Source organism: Lutjanus erythropterus, chromosome 19, assembly GCF_056507025.1.
Source record: "Lutjanus erythropterus isolate fLutEry1 chromosome 19, fLutEry1.hap2, whole genome shotgun sequence".
Taxonomy (NCBI): Eukaryota; Metazoa; Chordata; class Actinopteri; order Lutjaniformes; family Lutjanidae; genus Lutjanus; species Lutjanus erythropterus.
Genome location: NC_139335.1, coordinates 4,775,857 through 4,791,848, shown reverse-complemented (window position 1 = coordinate 4,791,848; position 15,992 = coordinate 4,775,857). Strand labels below are relative to the sequence as shown.

Below are 15,992 nucleotides of genomic sequence, written 5' to 3'. Positions count from 1 at the left end.
TGTGGCCATGGTAATTGAGACGGGGAGGGGAGGAGAGGGGGTCGACGGTAGGGGATGTGGAGGAGTGATTTGTGTGTGTACATGAGTGTGTGTGTGTGTGTGTGTGTGTGTGTGTGTGTGTGTGTAGAGGCGTGTGAATGGGAGGAGAGGGGGGGCTCCCTCTGTCTCTTGTTCCTCAGTACCTGTCATTGATGAGGAGCCAAGGAGAAGCTTCAGCTTGAAGCTGTCATCGGCCCTCTGAATCTGTCTGCCTCACTCTATCATCCATCCCTCCTCCTCCTCCTCCTCCTCCTCCCTCCATCTCTCCCTCCGTCTCTCCCTCTCTGTGTGATGTGGATGCAGAGTGTGTGAGTCGTGAGCCAGCCAGGAGCGTGTGTGCGCCATAGGAATCCGCGCGACCGGCTCTTGAGGCGTTCAAATCGGAGACGCCGGCCGACCGACTGGGGTGCAGGCAGCCCGCCACCCTGACACCACCGAGACCGACGCTCCCTCTCCCGGACTGACAGGCCAATCGCAGGCCACCGCTCGCCCTCCCTCCATCCACGACGCTCTCTCTCTCCCTCACTCACACTCCCTCCTCCTCCTCTTCTTCTTTCTCTCTCTCTCTCTCTCTCACTCTGGTTTTCATTCCTTTGCGTTCAATCCGTGCATCCCCTCCGCCTCCTCCTCCTCCTCCTCCTCCTTCTCACACCTTTTGGTCAGAAGAGGAAGAGGAAGCCCAGCCCAGGGAGAGACGCTGAGAGGATGAAACTCTGACACGCCGACAGACCACAGGGAAACAAGAGCACAACTGTGAGTACAGCAGTCCTTTCACCTCTCACTCAGGCTTAACGCTGTCACACACACACACACCTCGTCTCTCTCTCTCACACACACACACACACAAACACACACACACGTGTCCGGCACATTTACTTCAAACACACAGTGACTTGACTCTGCGTACTCACCATCAATCCATTGCTCAAGTGTCTTTGTCTCTTTCAGGCAGTTTGATTGTGTTTCTGTCCAACATGTGCACTGTGTTCCTTTATGTCTGCTGTTTGCATTGAGCTTTGTGATGTGTTTATTGCAGTGCACACAGAATGCAAACAAAAACAACCCAGCAAAAGTGTTTTCCAGACTTTGCAATACGTGTGTGACATTTTCCCCCACTTTAATGGATTCACTTCTGTGCTTTTTGCCAAAAGTCAACAGTGCATTTTGATGTTTCTTTGTTTGGCTCAGATGAAAAATCACCCCAGCAATATGCAAGGTCAACTGAATAATGTTCCACACACTGCGCCTCATGTTGTGAGCTTCTTTTGTCTGTGCACTTCTGCTGTTTTTATTGGCAATATAGTCATGCTGGATCACCACATGAGGACAAGCGTCCCTGTTCTTATCTCCCATCTTAAACGTATAAGCTGCTATAAGCCAATAGATGCCTGCGGGGTGAAAAAAGGGGGCGTACTTTCTTCTCAACGGCACAAGAATCCCGAGCAATCCCCACTGCTTATTGTTTAGCGCTCAGCCAGGGGAGGTCTGCATGCCGGGCTGATCTGCACCGTTTGCGCCACACTATTTTTTGATTATGTTCCTGGTTCATCTCTGGCCGAGGCGATTTCCTATTTCCTTCTCCCATTTCGAGAGCGGGGAGTATAATATGATAGCGGCTCACATGCGGGGAAGTGCAGACAGTGGATCCGTACAGAGGACACAGATTGCATTTCCCCTGGAGAATGCTCTCGCTGTATTAAAGGCACTAGAGGGCTGCTCGGCACTTGTCATCAGCTCCGCTAGTAATGCCGGCGAGGGGAGAAAGTAGACGTGGTGTTTACCGCCACTCTCTCATTTAAAGAGCTCCCATTGGCCCTAATGCCACAGCTGCATCACACTGGCCCGTTGCAATCCAGGTTATATTACATTTGTGAGGCCGAGGATATTGTGCAGCGCCTCACTTTGCACTGACAATCTGATGAGCAAATGTGGAAAATGAAAAGATATATATGTTAAACATCCCCTAGTATATTAGATTTCTTGTCGGACTGTAAACTCCTAGAGTGAGAACTACAGTATTTGCATTTTTATGATGAGGTTTAACATGGATCACATGCTCCACAGCACCTGTTTATGCTTCAAACTGAATTTACATTACTCCTCATTTTAGTTGTATTTCATGTCCTTTTTATTTCTTTGATTTTCTGGCACATTTAGCTGCTATAGGTGATGCAAATAGATAAAAGCTACTCTGGACTTCAGCTTCTCAAATGTGAAATTTTTTTGGTTTCTTTCCTCCTCTCTGTCAGTAAACTGAATATCGTTGGGTTGTGGACAAAAGAAGACATTTTGTGGACGACATCTTGGTCTTTGGGAAACACTGACCGACATTTTTTACAGTTTTCTGACATTTTATAGACCAAACAACTAACTGATTAACACAGGAAATGATCAACAGTGAAAATAATCCATACAGAAAAGAATTGGTCCAATCGGAATGTGATGCATGTGATCCACATGTTCGGATTTATTTTTCAAGTATTTGATTGATCAAGAAAATAATCAACAGATTGATCGACAGTGAAAGTAATCATTAGCCGCAGCCCTAATATTTTATGTTTTCCGCGTTGCTGAATCTATATGCGGGATCGATTTTGACTGTAAGAAATGTGAAGTGACACATCAGTGGCTCTCGAGGCCCCCGACAAGCCCCCGGTCGCCCATGTGTCAGCAAAAGTGAATGAAAAGCCTGAGACTCACTTCCTCCTCGGCCTGGCCTTGGCAAATTTACAGAACCCTTGTGGTTCAACGCACACGCACGCACACGCACACACACACACACACACACACACACACACACACAGACACACAACGTTAAATCAAGGTAAACAAGACAATTATCTATCCTTCCCTGCTCTGTGGTTGCCCCTCTTTTTCCCATGCAAGGATTATTGGAAAAGACTGATTAGTTAGAGTTAAAAGGCAAACCGACTTAGTGTCCTACATAAGAAACTCCTCTGACCATGCCGCATCGCCTATAACCACCATCAAAGCTGTGGTATCCGTGGCACAGGAAAATTACAAAAGCCACATCACAAAAAGTAATTTAAACTCTCTCGATTAACGCAACTTTCATTTTTGGACTTGCCTGTGGCTTTCATTGGAAATTCCTGTAATTTAAATGCGGAAAAGCCTGTCTGCTTCTGACTTGGTCACTGACCGTCAATTTAAATTTATCTCCTCCACGTTGTGTGTTTCATTGTTGAGGAATATATTCAAGGCAAGTTAATAGCCTTTTATGCTCGGAAACATATTTAATTACATATATCTTTCTCCGCGGAGCGTTTACCCCAGAGGTGCTGTTAATGTAAGTCTGTGATCCTCGCAGTTATTAAAGCGTTTGTGAAGGCCAGATAAGTTACCGTCATCCCATATTTATTACTATCTGCTCGTGTATCTGCACTTATTGATTAGATGGTTGGTAACCAGTCCTGATCATCAATAGAGATCCTTACAAGGCGAGGGCCAGATAGTCTCTCCACTCTCCCTGAAGGCTCAATTACACGGCGTGCACAAGGAAATGCGGGGGGAAGGAGTTCAGCTTCTGACAAGGTCAAATTATACATGTCAGCCTCAAATCATTCTGTTGAGGTATTCGGCCACATCTGAATGTATAAAGAAAGACACATTTGGAGAGTCAATAAATGTTGTATGCCGGAGCTCTTTAAATATTCAGCTACTTTGCTTATTAAATTATGTCTACTGGAAGAGACGGTTTGAGCTCCTCCTGGGTGTTTTTCATTTATTCTCAGAAAATCTCCACCTGACTTTGGGGTATTGGAAGCCAGTAATTGCACATCTTGAATAAATGAGTGACGGAATTTACTAATTTGCCAACTAGTTACCATTTAAACGATGCTGATTACAATTGAAATCCCATCATATGTTTTCCAGTCTTGACAGAAATGCAGTGCTACTTGTGGAAAAGTTGATGCCGTAATTGGTACTTTGTGGGGCTGTTTACTCTTGCTGGTTATTCGTAGACAATGGCATACACAGCCTATTCAAACACTCATGAATACCACAATTCAATGATGAAGGACATGTGTAGCAAATATTGAAGGTACTTTTTTTTTTTTTTTTTTCTGTTGGTGGAGAGCCAAAAAGCAGAATTGATTTGTTGAGTGAGCCTGGGAAGGATAGCCTCTCCTCAAAAACCCTTTGTGAGAAAGATGGTAATTGCAGGGCAAAGTGCTGCTGACAAAATACAGGAGGATTACCATATGACTCCAATTGCAAGGTTTTGAAAGATATGCATATCAACAAAAACACTAGTTTCATCTCACAAAGTAGCTTCTACACTTCCAACATGTTTTGAGGGTCAGCTCACAGCACATTTTTGTCATTTACCCGTAGTGCTATCTATCCATGCAGATAGTTTGGGTTTTATTTGTCTCAAGTTTGAGATACGTGTCTTTAACGTTTCTGCCACCAGGACAATACAATGGAGGGAAATGGAATTCTGTTTGTGCTGCTAGAAACATTGAAAAATCCCATTTATGAACTCAACACCGTTTCTTAAAGGATGCAGCGTCAGTTCATATGACAAATGGGCTGCAAATAACAGCAGGTTGACGTACTGATTTATTTATTTGTTTGTACGATAAATCAATCAATCATTTGGTCTTTAACATGTAAACAAATGGTTACATCTTAAATGTCGCATCATTTCTGCTGTCATATTAGACTGGGAAAATCTAAATAAATTCACATTTGAATAGCAGGAACCAGTGCAGTTTTATCATGTTTCATTAAAATAGTTTCAGGTGTTGTTTTGGCAAATTGACCATTCAATTAATCGATTAATCAGTTTAGTTGCAATAAATACTATCACCAGTAATATCTGATGATTATCCAGATCAGTGATTGCAAAATAAACGTATATGAAATGTATTCATTCCATTATAATCAGATTAAATGACTGTTAAGTTTCTCACCACCTCAGAACAAACTTATGCTGTCCAGTGAAACACAAGAGGGCTTTTAATTTGAAAAGGATACAGGAAGTTTTGTATTGACAGTGTAATAGGAGTTAGAAGTGTTAATAGGAGTAGGTTCAAACGAGGCAACACTTCTTACTGTAGTGATAGCCTACATTTCCCATCATGCCCAGTTTTTTTAGTGTTTGTAATGTGTCTTTTCAGAATATGTTGGTTTATGTTGGTAGCCTGATTGTTGTTTTGCGTTGGTTCATAGTTTTAACCATTAGTGAGGTGGCTGTCAGATTTATTAATGACAGCTAACGTGTTTAGAGCACTTGTACCCTGTGCTGATTGGCACTGGGGTTAACGTTGCTAAGAGCTGCTTCCTGTTGCTAATTTCGTGCTGCCTGCAACAATATGATGAACTAAACTTATGAATCAGAAATAAATGCCTGTAGTACATGTCTCTTTCAGCTTAAGACTTCTGCAGTTGAGGTAAATAAAGACCTGTTTGAGGAAGTATAGCAGGGGTAGTTTTTTTTTAATAGTATAGTCTTGCCCCTGTACAAATTGTTTTATTTATCGGCAGTTAACTGATAACAAAGACTAAAGTTAATTGTCATGTCTAATCTAGAGATGCAACATCAATAAAATGTCAGAAAATAGTAAAAAGTTTCTTTCTAAAGTGATTTCTTTAAATGTCTTGGGTTTGTCAGTCTAAACCTCAAAGATGTTTAAAAGATAATAAATGAAGAAAGCGAAACATCTCCATATTTTAGAGGCCATTTTGCATGAAGAGTTACTTTAACAATTAATTGATGATCAAAATAGTTTGATGAGAGCTGGAATAAAAAACAGACATTTTCTATGGGGATTGTGCACCGATTTTGTGATGATATGTTGATGCAAAGGTACTAAGAAAGTTGCAAATATTAAATATAATTAAATATATAATAATGAAATATTTAAATTGTCAGTGAATTGTAGAGAAGAATAGTGAGATAATAAAGAATAATTACGAATAGCTGAATAATTATCAATACTGTCCAGTATCAGTACTTTTTCCTCACAAACGTCCTGCAACGTCACAACCAAAATTGTCATATAATCCTCGATGATCCCCACCTTTGATAAATTTAAAGAAGCTACCCCACATTTCACTAAATTTCAACACAGAATTTTTCATTTTGGCCAATTGCTGAATATTTTAATATGTAAGTCAATCAGGGGCAGGTTGTAAAACAAGAAGCAGCTTGTCAGTATTTACACCTTCTGGGGAGCTTCATATCAGGCCGATATCAGGTCGCTATATCGATTGATCGGTGTATCGATCAAGCTCTGTTTTAGGGTGGAGGTATGGTGGTTAGATGTCATGGTTAGACATCACTGGGAGGAGCGTGAATATGTGTGGAAATGCGCAAATTACCTTGTTAAAGTTGTCCTATACCTAAATTGTAAACCAAGTGTTTATTTAGTCCATTTCATTATAAAGTTTATGGCGGCCGTGGGTGGGCTTTTGCCACTCAGTCGCTATTTAATCAGTCTGTACCCCCAGCGTTAACCTTCATTACCTCTTTGTGTCATTCTCTGCAGGGTCATGCAAAGTATCATCAAATATTTATGATATTAATAACTGCCTTTAGGAAGGAAAAAAGGAACATAAATAAATCTGCTCTGCAAAGCACACGATTAAGGAGCCCATTCTATTTAATAAATGGGTGAAGGAGAAATAAAAGGGCAGTCCCAGAGCAAAAGGGGACGAGACGTTGCAAAACCCAGCGACTAAAGCCGGAGACGCCACAAAGCGGGAGCGGCAGACAGCTTTTGTGGTACGGTGGGATATTTCCTCTGTAAATTTCTTCATTATCTGCTGTGCAATTGTTCTTCTGAGAGCTTATGCGAGCTTGAGAGAAATCGTTGTTGTGGATGGCTTGAGCATCCGCGGTCCCCGGGGGGCCTCCTACATCGACAGACTCCAAATAGACGAACACGCAGACACCCACACACATGCGCACACATATGTACGCGGAGCTGTTTAGCATGGAAGCCGATTGAGGCAGGGCCCAACATTAATTATCTGTTTTTCAGCCGAGGTCTGGTGACAGTGATTAGAGTGAGGGGTTTTTTGGAGAGTGGTGCACACGCGGTCTAATGAGGAAAACTGGCCTCTCTATAGAGCTCTCCAGGCACACTTGATCTGCTCTGTGGCTCTGCAAGTGTATTTGTGTGTGTGCACAAGTGTGTGGGTGTGACTGTTGCTCCTCCAGGCTCACTGCTGGGAGAGACACACTCTGAATGTGAGGTTTAGAAGCTGATGTAAGAGTTGAGACACTCCCAAAGCAAAAAGGTCTTTTACATAATTGCTGTTTAATTGTGCCTTATTGTGATGATTAATGTTCGGTTTGCTGGTCGAGGCCGTTTTGGTGCTCGCTAAAGCTTGAGCTGCTTAAAAAATAATGTGATTCTGCGAGCAGACCACATGACAGCATGGACCAGTCTGTATCCCATGGAGTCTGTTTGGGAAAAGAAGCAAGCTGCTTTCCTTGTGAGAGAATTATAAATGGCTGTGTCCAAACTTTGGCAGCACTGAGCCAAAAATACTCTGCACAGTAGTGTGGAACAGCAGTGGATCTTGTGTTCATCTCAAAACAAAGGGATGATTTTCTACAGGCGGAGAAAGAAACGACTTGAATGGGGTTAGAGATTTAAAATTCAGAGTCAAATGCGCACAAGGTTCAGGTTACTTTGACCTAAATATGCTGTGATACGCTGCAGGGTTTCATATGTAAAACATTGTTTTATCTGAACACGACAGAGTTCAAACTGAACCAAATGCACAGACATTTTCAGCAGCAGGAGCAGCAGATTGCATGGCTTGAAATAGTAGTTTTCTTTCAGCAGACGCACTGGTCCAGCACATCAGCTCTCCAGTATCGTCGACTAAATCACATTTGTGAAAATGCCAATGTTGCTGTGCACCTGACTGATAGATTTCTGCCCGCACCAGGTTGGCTTTAGGCAAGGGCCTACACGTCATTTTCCACACCATTTTGTCCCAAAGTCGATTACTTTGCCTCTGCAGCTATGGCCGCCTCTGAATTGAACCACACATTTAGCTCGGGAGCTGCCAATAAAAGTCAGAGAGCCCGGCTTCCATCAGCGTAATGATATTTCAGCCTCAGTATTAGTTCAGCACTGTTCTCCACAGCAGTTTCTGCTCAATTAAAGATGGTCCATATTTAAATACGTAGAAAATCAGAGCGGCGGCCCGGCCCGTGTGCATTCAGATATGCTGTCGAACGGTTAAATGATGAAGTTTGAAATGGACTTTTTAAGCAGCCGAACGCTCCACACCTTTCGAGTTTGAATAAGGGGAACTGTTCATTTGTAGCTGTGAAAATTTCCTTTAACGTTATTGATGTAGATTAACTTTTAAAAAGGTAAGTAAGTGAAATGTGAAATAATTCATCAAGAGTCAGCCATGTAAGAAATGTGATTTTCGCTGGCAGAAAAAGCCCGTAGACCATTACCCCAAACAGAGGAAGTAGATTAAGGGCGGGTCTCTCTCTCTTTCTGTCTCTCTCTCACTCTCCAGGCCTAAAAGTATGAATAGCACATTTCCAACTAAATTGCCAGGCAGAGCGGAGGAAATAAATTTCAGCTGGTGTCAGCCCTGTGCGCTCGTGGTTTGGAACTTCCGTTGTCTTCCCTTCCCCGGCCACTTCGGCTTTATTTAGCGGGAGCTGTCATTTCCCATAAATCCCTAGGAGGAGGCGTCCGTCAGAGCTGCCAGCTCCCCTGTGTGGAGCACCTGTAACAGGGGAGCGAAGTGACAGTTGTGCTGGGACGGTCCCATCAAACACACAGACACACACAGACACACACAGACACACACAGACACACACAGAGGATTGCTTGCTCTGAGACCTTTTGTGAGTTTCTAAACAGAACAGCAGCTTCCACACTTATTAAAAAGTCAATACATCATAAGAAATGTAATAGATTTCTGGGCTACAAGTCGATTTGAATATCTTTAGAAGATTACTCACCCTTAGAAATGTGTTTCAAAAGGGTTCCCTCTGAAGGGCTGAGGTTCTACACAGAAGCATTTGCCTCTAAAGAACCCTTTTTTGAATAATGAGTTCTTCTGTGATTGTTGAAAGCAAGGGTGTTAAAATGTGTTCTCTCAATTTAAACAATAACTGTAACATAGACTGTCAAAATGATGGATGATGACGGTTTAGAATCTAGAGAACACAATATGGTTCTTCATAGAACCCTTAGACAACAAGAGGGTTATAGGTGAAACCCTTATGAAATATGTTGATATAAGCTTCCTCTGGGTGGTTTCTGCATGAAATCTTTAGGATAATAAAAGGGTTCTAGGAGGAACGTCCTGGGTGGGTTCTAGATCAAACCTTTGGAATATAAAAGGGTTCAGGACAGGGTTCTAGATGATACCCTTGAAACATAAATGGGTTCTCGATAAAACAACCTGGGTGGGTTCTGGATGATATCGTTGGAATATAAATGGGTTCTTGACAGAACAACCTGGGTGGGTTCTAGATAAAATGCTTGGAATATAAAAGGATTCTCAATAGAACAAATTGTGTGGGTTCTAGATGATATTGGAATATAAAAAAGGTTCCCGGTAGAACCTCCTGAGTGGGTTCTAGATGAAACCCTTTGAATATAAAAGGGTTTTTGATTGAATAACATAGGTGTGTTCTAGATGATAATGTTGAAATATAAATGGTTCTCGATAGAACAACCTGAGTGGGTTCTATGAAGTCTTCGTATGTAATCAGGTTCTTGGTAGAACAACGTGGGTGGGTTCTGGATGACATCATTGAAATATAAAAGCGTTCTCAGTAGATTGCCCTGGGTAGGTTCTAGATAACCTTTGGGTGGGTTTTTGATAAAATCGTTAGAATATAAAAGGGTTCTTGATAGAATAACATTGGTGAGTTCTACAATAGCCTTGTGATATAAACAGATTCTTGGGAGAACTCCTGGGTGGGTTCTCGTTAGCACCCTTAGAAGGTGGGGAGGTTCTGGATACAACTCCAAGAGAGGGTTCGAGGCAGAACTACTTACACCATAGCAGGGTTCTCTGTAGAACCTCTCACAGTTTCACGGCTGGTTAGAGTTATAACCCTTTGTTTCAGGCTCTGGATAGAACCCTCTAAAACTGTTTGTAAAACATTCTACCAGGAGACAAGAAGGGTTCTCCTATGGGGACAAGCTTATGAATGCTAAATGGTTCCAGTGAGAACCTTTGTTCCCAAGAGCGCACCTGTATAAGTGTAAGTAAGCAGCATTTAAATAACATGTTCCTATAGACTGAGTTAGTTTCTTTTGTGCCTCAATCACAGTGTTTTGTATTTATGTCTGCTCCTGTCAGCGCTGACACTTTAATAAATGACCGTAGTAAAAAATTTACAGAGCACACAAGGACATCGTATCTGTCAATTGTCATTTGCCACAGACTAATTGTTTTATTATTATATTTATAAATGTTGCTTAAAAATGCTCGTGAGGTGGAAAAAGAGGAGAAGTCTTTTTTCCTTTTTTTTTTTTATCAGATTCAGCTGTCAGCACACATGCTCCATCATCTGCGCTCCAGGAAATTAGAAAGGAGAAACGTTTGACAGCACAATTTCACAAAACACCGCCACGCCATCATTTCATTTTCTCTGAACCTTTTTTTTTTTCATTTATTTATTTCATTGTCTTTTGAAAAACAAACAGAGCGATAACAGTGGTTCCTTTTCAGGTAATTCATCCTTGTTGCCTGCGTTGTGTTTTACTCTCACCTTGCACAGCTTTAACCCCGGCTGATTAGCCGGTGCACAGGTCGGGTGTCACCCAATCAAAAGAGGAGAGGTCATATTATGTAGGAGATAATTAACATGAATAAAGGCCAGTTTGGTTTAACAGCTGCTGCTTTTTGATGACTGGGATCTGGGTGGAGGTGTTGGCTGATCTGGATCTGCACTCTTAGAAACAAAGATGCTAAATTAAACCGTAAAGGGTTCTTCTGCTTACCCCCACAGTAGAACGCTTTCGTGTTCCTGCTAGAACCTTTCATAAAGGTTCCACTCGGCACCCTTTCAGAGAGTCCTGTCTAAAACCCAACATTAAGGGTTGTATCTGCAACCAACTGTAACAGCTTTCACCCAGAACCCCAGAGAACCCTTCGACTGTGTAATGGTTCCACCCAGAACCCACTCTGGGGGTTCTATTCAGAACGGTTCCGCATTCAAGAGTAATGTCTAGAACACATTCAGATGGTCCTACTGAGAATCCTTCTATAATCCAAGGATTTTATCTGGAACTCGTGGGGGGGGGGGGGGTTCTGCTGGGAACCTTTTTATATTCCAATAGCTTCATCTAGAACCCAACTAGGAAGTTCTTCCGAGAACACATTTATATTCCAAGGCTTTTATCGAGAATCCACCATGGGGGTTCTACCGGTAACCTTCTTATATTCCAATGCCTTTATCTGGAACTCAACTGGGGATTCCTCCAAGAACCCTTTTATATTCCAAGGGTTTTACCTACAACATATTCAGTGGGTTCTACAGAGTACCATTAAATATTCCGAGGGTTTTATCAAGAACCCACCCCAGGGGGGTCTACTGAGAACCCTTTTATATTATGGCACAAAGAACCCTCGACAGCCCCTTTCTTCAAAAAAGTGTTCTTCAGGAGGACATGGTTCTGGGTAGAACCTCATTCCTTTATGAAGAACCCTTGTGGAACCCTCATTTCTCAGAGTGTGCCCTTGGTGTACTGGCCTGAGTTGCTCCAGTGAATCTTGACCAAGACGACAAGAAGTCATCAGTCGCCGTGCAGCCGCGGCGGTTATATATCACCAATATCAGTGGCTGACGGCTGCTTATCTCTCAGTTATCGATTGGAGGACTGTGCAGGGGGGACTAAAGCGGTGCGGCCAATCAATGGGGGCATTTCATTCTCCTTGAACGTCTGCTTTTTGATCCTCGACACCGATTGGTCGGTCTCACTCCGACGCTGCGGGGATTTTTTTTTTCCTGTTCTGTATTATGAAAAGGAGTGGGTGGAGAGTGATGAACACTTTGGTGTTGGCAGCCTGCAGAGCTTCTCGCGGATGTGCATGGCATATGTGCGAGAATCCTGTTGTGTTCCCCCTTCACTGCCAAGAACCCACAGATCTCGCTTAGAGGTTTGATTCAAATTTGCACTCTAATTTCGGTACACATAATTCCATCACAGAGATATGGAGACCAAAAAAGCTTTTCCACTCACAAAGTTTCCCTGGATTACCTCCAGTGTCTCGGCAGCTGAAGTACATGTGTAATCTGTGCAAAAACTGTGAGAGATCTTTGTATTCCACGTGCTTGTTGGAGATTTCATAGAATTACTGAGCTATGCTCTGTACAGCTGACATTTGAAGTCATTAAATCCAATTGTACGCATAATTTGTCTATTTTCAGCGAATTGACATTTGCATGTTGTGTGTTTTTATGTGGTTAAAAGGGACATGGTGTGTTCCGGGACAGTGGCTCCCAACCTGAAGGTCGGGAGAACCTGAGGGATCATGAAATAAATCTGACGGAATGACAGCTGAAAGAGGCACCAGCCAATAAAGGTGGGAATAAGCCTCATTGAAGAAAAAAAGTATGATTGCTTGTCATATTTTAAAGTTACTATAAGGAGTTTTTATCTGGTTATGTAAGAGTCTCAATTTAATACTGATGCCTTTACATGCCCTACATATCCTACAAGAAGACTGGCTGTTTCTTTACAGTCGTTCTTAATGCCTGCTGGATTCTCTGTGAAATCACATTAAACCAGCCTGTGTTTACATCTTCCCAGACAAAGTTACAGTGAGCTGGTTAAAAGTTTTACTTTGGATGTCATATTATGTGGTTATCGCGATGGAAATGCTACCGCTTTTGTCCCCAGGGGCCTCAAAAGTCAACAAAATATGAGAGAAAGATGAGAGAAACCATATCTTTTGCATCAATTCCTAAATCCATGCCTGTGTCCTGCCCTATCACAGACCTCTTATCTATCTAGTTTAAGAAATCCTAACTTTAATCTGTGCTTTAATCAGTATCGAGACTGCCTGTTTCGATGACAACGGCTGCCTCACTTCATTTGTCACTTGCTACCTAGCTTGGGCATGAAAATATGTTGAGTCAGAGGGATTAATCAAGTTGATGGAGAACAGGAAACCCCACCAATATGATCAACGTACCTGGAGATAAAATGGTTATTTGATTATTAAATTAACTATTTTGATAATCAATTAAATGGTTTACGGGAAAAAAGAAAGCAAAATTCTCTGATTACAGCTTCCTAAATGTGAATATTTTCTGGTTTCTTTTCTCCTTTGTGACAGTGAACTGAATATCTTTTGGTTGAGGGTGTTTTGGTTTTGGGAAACTCTGATCAACATTTATCGTCATTTTCTAACAATTTACAGACCAAACAACTAATCAGGGAATCTAGAAAATAATCGACAGTTAGATTGATAAATGATAAATGATAAATAATCATTAGTTGCAGCTCTCCACAGTTATTTTGACTGTAGGACAGGCTCCAGTGGTAATGTGTCCGAAATCTACTTCCCCCAGTTCAAATTTTACTCTTTTTATGCCCCTATAGAAATTTTTTTTATGTATTAGTGGTTATCAGTTAAGAATGATTAAAGATAAGTGTTTATTGTTAATTACTTGTTTGATCTGGGGCTGCAAATATGCGCATCACAGTTTTTCAAAGTCCAAAGTGTTGTCTTTAAATGTCTTCTTTTGTCTGTCAGTTTTTGCATGAAACATGACTTAAAAGATTAATTGATTTTACTTTCACTTACTTACTTAATTTAATATTTTAGTTATCTTTTATAGTTTGCATGGTTGGGCAAGTGAGCTGCTAGATTTACTTTCCTGACATGACATTTTATCCAGCTTTCAATCCTTATAGTTGAACCTGCTATGCTATCCTAATTTAGATTTAGGAAATTCATCTGTGAGGACACTTCACTATTAGCTAAATTCCCATCGTACGTTAAGACAGGTTTTTCTCCTCATGCATTTAGGAAACATGTTTCTGCAACAGCAAAACTCCTAAATGTCATCCTAAACTGAGATAAGATAAGATTTCAGACTCAGGAAGTTTCCATAATGAGGCTCTGGGGGTCTAATTCTAAACAAGCAACATGGACAGAATTTTTCCTCCCTCAGTCAAATCTGTGACACTTTCTTTGAGCCTCTTCTGTCCCCTTAAGGGAACAGCATCCTGTAATGGACAGAAATTAATTCAGCACATAAGCAAGCCAATCAGAGCTGGTGGTGTTGACAGAAACGGAGCAGAGAAAGACAGAAAATATCAAACGTCATTCTACGATGCGTACGGTGCTGATATTGTCGTTACGGCTCAGACCTTGTACACCTTGTGGCCCTCTTTATTTAAACCACTTTTGCTGATCAATCACCCTTCACGGGCTGAATACTGAGGCTGAGTGAGTTTTGAAGTGAGAACATCGATTGTGATTCTTTATTGTAGCTTAACTTGAGATCGGGGGACGAAAGGTTGATGGAGTTTTTGTCAGTCTGGGTTTGGCGTGAATGACTCCTGCTGGTTTTGAGGTTTTCCCTGAGCGGTGTTTATAATCATCATCATCATCTTTGCAATGACTTAAAGTCTTAAAATGTGGTAATTAATCCTCTGACATTTACAGGACGGTAAATCTCAGTTGGAGGACGCTGTCCTATTTGTCCTCCTCTCTGTATGTATAAATAACCAGGTTGTCATTGTTCTTTACATGTGAGAAGTTAAGATGATCTCTTCATGCTTGGTAAATAAAAGCTGGAGTACTGGATTTTTCTGGTATTCGTATAAAATATATGAAGTAGTCCATGTACAGTAGATACTAGATTCAGGCCTCAATTGTACAGAGCATGTCTGGCAGGTTGCAAAACATGAGGCGCAAACGTGAGGCTCTGATTGAGGGTGAACAGAGATCCATGTGAAGCCCTCAGACAGAGGAGAAATTACAGGCAACGTGCCCAGTGAGCAAACGTTAGCTTAACACAAACCGTGAACTGTATTAGTTCAGTTTAAGTGAATGAAAACAACTCACCCAAAATCTCAAGTACTGCATTTGTCTCCGGGCTCCTGTTTTCTGTTCAAGTCACGGCTGGTAAAATCACATAGCTTCAGATGTCCTGCAACAGCCACCGCTAGTTTGTCCTCCATGATTGTAAACTTTGTTCTCACCACCACACAAGGCTTGTCTCCCAATTAATAATCCAATTGGACAATGGGAAAAATAAAATGTGAGTGATGTTGGGTAGTTTTTTGCTTCGAGTTGAAGTTGAAGCCTCTTGCTAAAACATTAGGAGTCTGGGTTGCATTAGGAGCTCACTGCCAATAGAGAACAATAGAAACCAGTACCATTAAAGTGATACAGATAACAAGAATTTAATTTGATACCTTTTCTTTAGTTTTAGTGGCATCTTAGTACTCTTAACTGCTACTCAGCTACAAATAGTGCTCGACTTCACCACCTCAGAATATATGTACTTACTAGCTAGAGCTGCTGTGGTAGCTGGACAATCACATGTTGCATTAAATTGAAGAACACTTGTGGTGATTGGCTACCAGCAAAAGCAAAGCAAAATGGTACATTTTTTTGGATCTGTGGTACAAAAAGGTTTCATTGCAGGTATTGCTTGACTAGAGAAATTTTGACGCTATTTGGTACTGGGTAATTTCAGTCAGAACCTTAGTATTTGTGGAATTTTTTCTATATTTTTGTAAATATTTTAGAACATGAGCCTGGGACTTTCCAGGGCACGTGGGGTGAGCTGACCCACGAGGCGTATGTCATCAGTATACATCAACAGTGTTTCTGTAATTACTCTCAGTTCCAGAAGTGGGAGACAAAAGTTCTCCACTGCAGGTTTAAAGTCCTCGAAGTGAGTTTTGAAGCCAGGACTGTCAGAACCTGCTCGATTCGTCGGTGTGTCAGCGGTTATTGAT

At 41.6% G+C, this 15,992-nt stretch overlaps 1 protein-coding gene across 4 annotated transcripts in view; it reads left to right on the top strand.

Annotated features, from left to right (window-relative positions):
* Positions 1-412: 412 nt before the first annotated feature.
* The window catches only part of LOC146309109 (RNA binding protein fox-1 homolog 3-like), a 520,112-nt gene continuing 504,532 nt past the window's right edge, over positions 413-15,992 (top strand). The window contains exon 1 of one of the 4 annotated variants that reach the window (XM_084743798.1): positions 413-792. The gene's annotated coding sequence lies outside the window, so the exon portion shown is untranslated. The remainder of the gene's footprint in view (positions 793-15,992) is intronic. The other 3 variants (XM_084743794.1, XM_084743796.1, XM_084743797.1) reach the window with 3 other exon arrangements.